This window comes from Notamacropus eugenii, chromosome 3 (assembly GCF_028372415.1).
Source record: "Notamacropus eugenii isolate mMacEug1 chromosome 3, mMacEug1.pri_v2, whole genome shotgun sequence".
Lineage (NCBI taxonomy): Eukaryota > Metazoa > Chordata > Mammalia > Diprotodontia > Macropodidae > Notamacropus > Notamacropus eugenii.
Genome location: NC_092874.1, coordinates 425,447,550 through 425,455,185, shown reverse-complemented (window position 1 = coordinate 425,455,185; position 7,636 = coordinate 425,447,550).

The window sequence follows — 7,636 nt, the reverse complement described above, 5'->3', positions numbered from 1 at the left end:
AGCCAAGGTTCTGTCTGGTTTCTGAGTCAGAGGGCCCGGCGCGGTGGTCCGGGGAGGAGGGCACGGGGCTTCCCTCGGAATCCTGACTCCTCCGTCCATCTCCACAGTGAGGGTCCGGAGCCGGGCAGAGACACCGAACTCGTCCGATGGCTTTCAACGAACTACACGGACACGGGGACCGAGCGAGAAAGAACCGTCTTCTGGTCCGGCCCCCTCCCCCTGCGCTCCGCGCCTGTGGAAGCGGTCCTCCTCCCGATCAGAAGGCGGGGCCCCAGATGCAGATGATACAAAGTTACGACCTCGGCTACCCCCACCCCCTGGAGCCACGAGGGCCCCTCGCTGGCTCACTGCGCACGCGCGAACGTTCCCATCCTCTCTCCCTCTCCCCTCTGTTTATCCCTTCTCCACCGAGGTCGCCACCCGATCCCTCCCAGCCCCGAGTGTCCCAGTCCACGGGCTCCCTCGGTCACATCCCTCCGCCTCCGGATCCCGCCCCTGTAGCCCTACTGTCGGACAAAAGGTTTTCGCGCGAAAAACCCCACGTGACCCGGAGGAGCCCGCTAAATTCATGAATAATCAATGTGCTCTCTGGTCACGTCATCAGTATGTATAAGGAGGTGGCGAGGAGGCCGGCCCAGAGGCACTCCAGCCAATCCGGAGCAGCTCTGAGCATGAAGCCCCGCCTCCACCCGCAGAGCCTCGGGCCTCGGCCGCCCAACCCCCTCCCTCCCCCCACCTCGTCCTTTCCTCACCTCGTCCTTTCCCCTACTCCCCCTCGCCGCCCGCAGCCCTCGGGCTGGCTTCCTTTCCGAGGTCCCGACCTCGGCCCCCGGTCGGCCCTTATGCGGCCTAGGGCGCCGGCCTGCCTCCTCCCCTGCCTCACTTTGCTCTGCGAGAACCTGGGTGCACGAAGCGTTGGAGCGGGGCCCGGGGCCTTTTGTTTTAAATAAAATGAAGCGGATCGGTTATTTATGGGAAGAGCAATGGGGAGCCGGGCGGCAGGCTCGCCCCCGGCTCGCCCCGCGGGGTCCGAAGGCCGGGTTGGGGGGCGGGCGGCGCGGACCGAGCCTGGGACCCGGGAGAAGCGCGCGGGAGCCTTGGGCGGTGTAGACGCTCCAGTCCGTCCCACGTGGGCCTCGTTCTTCGCCCTCCAGGCCCCCCAGCCCGCGGCGCTTTCCCAGGTCGTGGCGCGGTCGCTGGCCACACTCTGCTCCCGTCCCCAGTAGGACCCCCGGGCGAACCTTCCTTGCCCTCGTTCACCGCACAGCCTTCTGTGCGTGGGCTCCGAACTGGGCCGGCTCCAAGTGTATCTTCTCTAACTCCAGCTGGGTCCTCCTTACAGCGAGGCACTATTTAAAAAGAAAAGTAAGTGTTGATGGATGTCCCATGCTCCTTTTTTATATCGTCATAAGGTATCCCCAGTATTCCCCCTACCATGTGACAGTATCTTTAACAAGGAAAGAAGAAGTCAGCACAACTGACACATCCGAAAACTATACCGTGTAACCCCGGGGACCCCCTGCCCCCACCAACAGGCTGCCTGGAGGGGTCTTCGTATCTCAATTTTAATCATGCTTGATACTTACTTTTGTTTACGTTCCCTTTTGATTTTTTCTTGGCTGAGTAGTTCTCGTTGTAGTTATTGGGAATATTGCCTTCTCGGCTCTGCTAAATTCACGGTGTGCCAGTCCGTGTAGTTCTTTCTGTGCTTCTCCAGATTCATCCCCTACCTTTCTTACAGCGCACTATCCCATGGGAAGCTCGTTATAACTCTTGAGAAAGCACAAATACTATTAGCCCCCTTTCCTAAATGAGAAAAGTTAAAACTCAGAGAGGCGAAGTGATTTGCTCACGGTGGCACAGCTAGTAAAATAGCAAAACCTGTTCTAGAATACAGTTCTGCCTTCAAGTTTCAGGTAAAATCTAAACTTTTGGTGGCTTTCGTCCCATTTGTATTGAATGATTTAAAAAACTTCTATCTAAGATGTTCTCTGCCATGATTTCGTGCCAGGATCATTTACACAAATACAGTCTCCATTCAGCACAAACTTAAATCAAGATCTGTTTTGTGTAGGTAATGCCTTCGATTGTTCCCGTATGATCCAGTCAGGCACTCATACCGTGGTAAATATAACACAGGGAAGTAAGAAGTATACAATGTATCAGGATAACTGGAAGTGTCAGTGTCTAGATGAACTGTCACATAAACTTGATAGAAAATGGGGGATAGAGATGGTATCTTGAAATAGTCTGTTGATAGTGTGAAAGACCAATTCAATTTGATTCAACAGATGTTTATTCCAGAGGAGAGAATATAAGAAGGGAGAGGGAAGAGGATATACCAAAGAAGACCAAGAAGGAGCACTCAGAGAAGTAGGAACAAAACCAGGAGTAAACGAATTCTATAAAAAATAGCAGTCTTTTTTACATATTTAAGGTGGAAAGGAGGGGAAGTGGTGGGCTTCAGACTCTGGGAACTCCCCTTGAATCTTCCCACTTAATTTGGCCTTTCATACTCAAATCTGTTGCCCTTGGCCTAGCCTGGCCTTCCAAATTCTGTTACCTCTGGATTGCCCCAGGGTGTAAGATATGTTCGGGGAGGAACTGTACCTTGGCATGAGCCCTTTTGGGGGCCCTTTCCACCTTTGGTGTTCACCTGTGGCTCCAAGAAGCCTGCTGCAAGGGCAGCAGCCACAACCCTGTTTCAGCAGAGGGGCCAAATCAGTTTGAGGGTAACCAAGGGGTCTCAGACCCCAAGCATGTGAAGACTTCCTCTGGTGGAATGGGCAGATGAGAACAATTTGTTCTGGTACTGATGATAGTCCAGCTGAGATTTACAAGGCCATTGCTCATACAAAAGCTGACTGAAATTTTCCAGGTTATACGGCAAGAGGAGGTTATCCCCCAGGAGTTCAAGGATGCCTCCATTGTCCATCTCTACAAAGGTAAAGGGAATAGATTGTCCTGCAACAATCACAGGGGGGTCTTTCTCTTAGTCATTGCTGGCAAAATTCTTGCTAGAGTCCTCCTTAATAGGCTGATCCTTCACCTGGAAGACGGTCATATACCTGAGAACCAGTGTGGCTTCAGAAAGGGCCAAGGAACAGTCGATATGGTGTTTGCTGCCTGACAAGTCCAGGAGAAATGCCAGGAGCAGAACAGAGGTCTGTACACAATGTTTGTAGATCTGACCAAGGCCTTTGACACTGTTAGTCCTGAGGGCTTATAGAAAATTATGTCAAAATTTGGTTTCTTGGAGAAATTCATCGGTATTGTACGTCAATTTCACGATGGCATGTTTGCCCAGCTTTTGGATAGTGGACAATGCTCTCGTGCCTTACCAGTCAACAGTGGAGTGAAACAAGGCTGTGTGCATGCTCCCGTGCTTTATAGCTTGATGTTTTCAGCCATGTTGTCAAATGCTTTCAATGAGGATGAACACAGCATCTTGAGTAGAATTCTTTCAGCAGGTCCAGGCGTGTCGGTATTTTGGGGTGTTGAGCACCCAAACCTCATGGTTCCCAGACCTCAGCAGAATCACACTCATTTCTACTTAAACAATGGAAATGTATGCAGTGGAGCAGCCCTAGAAACACTGACAAAGTACCTTCAAGATCATACTTTTCGGCTTGTCAGTGAGAACATGCTGTGAGATAGAATCAAAGCCTGGTTGAAAATAAGATAGATTACACGTATCCCTTTTGCCTGTGAGGTCTATTACACTATTAAAGTGGTTCTGTATCCCCTGGTGATCTGAAGTATGGTGTAGAGATCAGTGGTTCCTAGCCTAATCAAGTTTGAGGGCCCTTTTCTGATGTCACACAATTTCACGGACCTCCTCCTATGGTGTCAATAAATTTCACTAATCTCCTCATGACAGTGGTTTTATTTTTGTCCCCCCTCCCCCTTTTTGGAGCTAAATAAAGACTCAAATGCCAATGGTTAGAGTAATGGCAAGTTAGGTGTCAGGAGTGCCCTGGAGTCAGGAAGATCAGAATTCAAATCTGACCTTACATATTACTAGTTATGTGACCCTGGGCAAGTCATTGAATCTCGGCCTCAGTTTTCTCATGTATAAAATGGATAATAATAGCACCTATCTCAAAGCGTTGTCCTGAGGATCAAATGAGATAATTACAATGTATTTAGCACAGTGAACACATATAAGTGCTATATAAATATGACCTTATACTTATTGTTATTATCATTTATGGATCCCTCACCCTGGAGGAACTTAGTCCAAAATTTAAGAATCATGACCTGTAAGTATTTATAGTTTGGTTTCTCATAGGATTGTTATTTATAATACTTTGATGTATTCTTGACTTTATTAATATAGTACTTCCTCCACCAAAGCAAATGACAAGCTCTTCACATTTCACCAATCTGTATGGTTCTTGTCTGTGCCTTCACATAAATCCTCCAAGCAGGATCCACTCAATAGGCTGGAAGATTTCCTCTGGTTCTTTTAATATCTCAGGGGTACCAATCTGCTGTAGCTCATTCTTATTACATGATAATATTTCAGTATGATAGTATTTATACACATATGCCTTCTTTCCTCCACAGAGTCCTACTCTGAAATGTCATTCTGGCAAGGAGGTGACCCTTGGTTCTCAGAGGATATGTCAGTGGAGCTCAAGGTCTAACATGTTCTATCATGCTAAAAAGGCTTCAAGTACGGTCCCAGTAACAGAGCAAGTCTGCTTTCTAAGGACCATCCTAGCTAAGTACAGAGAGACTGTACTGGACTCTCTGGTTGGCTACTTGGTGATGAATTTTTTGACCATGCTAATCCATTCAATGAAGGAAAATACAAAATGGCATTTCATATCATACAGCCAGTGGTGGGAAGATGGCAGAAAAGGGACCGAGGCTATGATAAAAACCCAGCTCATCTTTAGACTCTCTATAAACTAACATGGCTGCTGCTTGATGTGACATCCTTGTCCATTGAATGGATAGACAACTGGAGGAGCTGAATTGTATCATTACAATACAATTGTATCCAGAAGGAAGAAGTTACAGCTAAATGAAAGGATGTTCACAGACTGTCCTTGAAGAGACAGATGAAACAATTGGTGGAATTGGTGCTTAATGAGTGTACAAAACCAATGACAAACAATGCACACGAACATGTGGTCATCTGTTGAAATACTCATGATAAGTTGGTACAGAAAGACTGCCATAAAGGTTGTTTTAACTGATGTACCAACACCAGTTACAGAGGTTGAAGAGGAAGTAAAAGTCTATGAAGAATTTGATGAGACTCTCCAAATTAAATCAGTAAATACTTTGACACCTGGTGAGAAAAGTGAGAATTCTCTTGGATGACAAAAATCAGGAATGAGTTATGAGAGAGGTCAAAGATTTGTAGGCACATATTACCAATGTATTGGGAATTCTTTCTTCTAGAAAAGAATTAACAGGTGCTGCACATGGCAAAGACCATAAATTCACATAAATGATTGTATTTTAAGACAAGAAATGCCCCTTTGATGTGATAGTTACTCTTTTTTTTTTTTTAATTTTTTTTATTTTTTTAATGTTTAACAATCACTCCCATACAATTGCGATTTTATCCCTCCCCACCCACCCCCCACTACCTCCCTCCCTCCCCACGACTGCATACAATTCTGTATAGATTCTACATATACTTTCCTATTGAGTATATTTTCACTATAGTCATGCTGTGTAGTCAGACTAAGATAAATGAAAGAATCCGTATAACAAATCAGAACATGATACACAAACAGATACACATACATAAACATGATCTGCTACATTATGTGAGTGACTTCCATATTTCTCTCTCTGAGTGTGGAAGGCATTTTGCCTTGAGGTCCACCATTGGGATTTTTTTTTTTTTCAGAAGTTCTTGTGTTATTACAAAAATCTAAGTCTACCAGAAAAAACTCTCACACACTGTGGTTGTTGCTGTGCATAAAGTTCTCCTGGTTCTGCTCCTTTCACTCAGCATCAGGTCATATAAGTCCCTCCAGGCCTCTCTGAAGTCTTCTTGTTCATCATTTCTTATGGCACAATAGTACTCCATTACATTCATATACCATAATTTATTCAGCCATTCCCCAATTGATGGACATCCCCCTGACTTCCAGTTTTTGGCAACTACATAGAGTGCTGCTATAAATATTTTTGTACATGTGGGACCCTTTCCCATTTTTATGATCTCTTGGGGATATAGTCCTAGTAGTGATATTGCTGGGTCAAAGGGGATAGTTACTCTTGAGTCCACTTTTCTCCACCTAGCCAGCCACCACATCAATACCAGTCCAATTATGCTCACATGGTACCTCAATGACAGCAATAATTTTCTACTTGCTCCCCCTTCCTAGAGTCACTCCCCACCCCATCCATGATGCTTCAGCTTCCAAAGAAATTTTCCTAAAGCACAGGACTGATCATGGCATGGCCATTGTCTCCTTCTCACCTACAGATCAAACAGAAAAAGCTGTTGACATGTAAAGCTCTTCCCCAAACTAGTCATCCTGCCTTTCTACTCTTCCAACAATTTACTCCATTCCAAGTACTCTACAGTCTAGCTATGCTGATCTATTTGCTCACAGTGGATGCTCTCTCTCCCCCTTAACTGAAATGTACTTCCTCTTCCCCACTGTCCTAGAGAATCACTAATCTCATTCAACTGTCAGTTCATGTCCTACCTTCTACAGGAAACTTTCCTAATCCCTCTTGCTGCTAGTGAGTGACTTGCCAACAAAAACATCTCATTTTGTAAATACCTGCAGTAGACAGGTATTCGTAGTCTTCCTAAATAGATTGTAAGTTTCTTGAGTGCAAGGACCAATTTAAGTTTTGTCTTTGGCACACCACCTTCTCTCCCCCTATGCATCAAGCATATAGTAGACACTTAATAATTGCTAACCAATTGACTCTTCACTTTTAAATTCAGATACCCTAGAATTGCCTAATAAGCTAAGCAGTAGCTGGGTAAGACTTATTGAGGTTTATCGGGGTACTCTTAAGATTCATAAGATTTCCAAGTTGAATGAGAGCTCCAAGGTCATCCAGTCCAATGCTACCCATGTGGGAATCTTTCCACGACAACACTCCTGAGGAGTGTTCATTCAGTCCCAACTTAACAATGACTATTCCTGGGGAACCCAACAACCTTAGGGAAATGAACCATTTCACTTCTGAACATCTCTTTTAAGAAGGCTTTCCCTTACAGCTAGCTGGTCCAGTGCCGGATTTGTAGTCAGGAATACCTCAGTTCAAATCCAGCCTTAGATAATTACTAGCTGTGTGACAGTGGGCAAGTCACTTCGTCCCTATCTGCCTCAGTTTCCTCATCTTAAAATGAGGATAATAATAGCACTTACCTCCAAGGGTTGCTGTGAGGCTAACATGAGATATTTGTAAAGTGCTTTGAAAAATCAAAAAGTGATATTATTGTTCTTATTATATCAAGTCTAAATCTACCTGTCTCCAGCCTCCATCTCTTGCTCCTGGTTCTTTACCTGTATGCTATAAGTACGGTCTAATCTACTCTTCTAAATGAAAGCCCTTCACATACTTGAAGATAGCAATTAGGATTGCCCAGAGTCTTCTTCAGGCTAAAGAACTCTACTTCCTTCTGTTAATCCTCATATGGCAG